At 32.8% G+C, this 589-nt stretch overlaps 1 protein-coding gene across 4 annotated transcripts in view; it reads right to left on the minus strand.

Annotated features, from left to right (window-relative positions):
- Positions 1-589, minus strand: part of LOC106870405 (cadherin EGF LAG seven-pass G-type receptor 1) — a 535,294-nt gene that overhangs the window by 230,893 nt on the left and 303,812 nt on the right. The gene's annotated exons all lie outside the window — the stretch shown is intronic.

Genomic DNA, 589 nt, shown 5'->3' on the forward strand with positions numbered 1-589 from the left:
TAGATAGATATAAGTGGATACCAATTCATAGAAATAGTAGTTCGGAAGAAATAAAGGAAGTTAAAAATGGAGAGAAAGTATATATGAAGATGTATGTATATTTATATCATGCATTTAACCGGTTTCACAATTGTTTGATTGTCCAAAATATAGTTTTGAGAGATGTGCTATAGTGTTAGAAACTAATGAGAGGCATGTTATTTTCTACAAGATAACTAAACCCTGTTACTTTCATTAGTGTACATGCGCAGTCGAACATCAAAGTGGACAGAATTGTACAATGGGCGACATAGCGTGATTGATACTGCAACACCGACTTTCCAAGCAGAGTATATTAAAAACATAGCCATCTCCCTTAAGCCTATAACGAAAGAAAAAAGATCATACATACATACATACAGATTACAAGTTGAGGTTTATACCTGTAATTATTGGGGCCCTGTGATATGTAACCAATCTTGAGAAATTAGGCTTCTCAAAACCAGAATGGAGAATGCTAATTCCATGACTACAGATACAATTCATCACTGGAACTGCAAAGATCTGTAAAACTTTCCAGAAGTTTGTTATTTAAATATATATATATATA

The sequence above is a fragment of the Octopus bimaculoides genome, chromosome 4, assembly GCF_001194135.2.
Source record: "Octopus bimaculoides isolate UCB-OBI-ISO-001 chromosome 4, ASM119413v2, whole genome shotgun sequence".
In the NCBI taxonomy this organism is placed as follows: domain Eukaryota; kingdom Metazoa; phylum Mollusca; class Cephalopoda; order Octopoda; family Octopodidae; genus Octopus; species Octopus bimaculoides.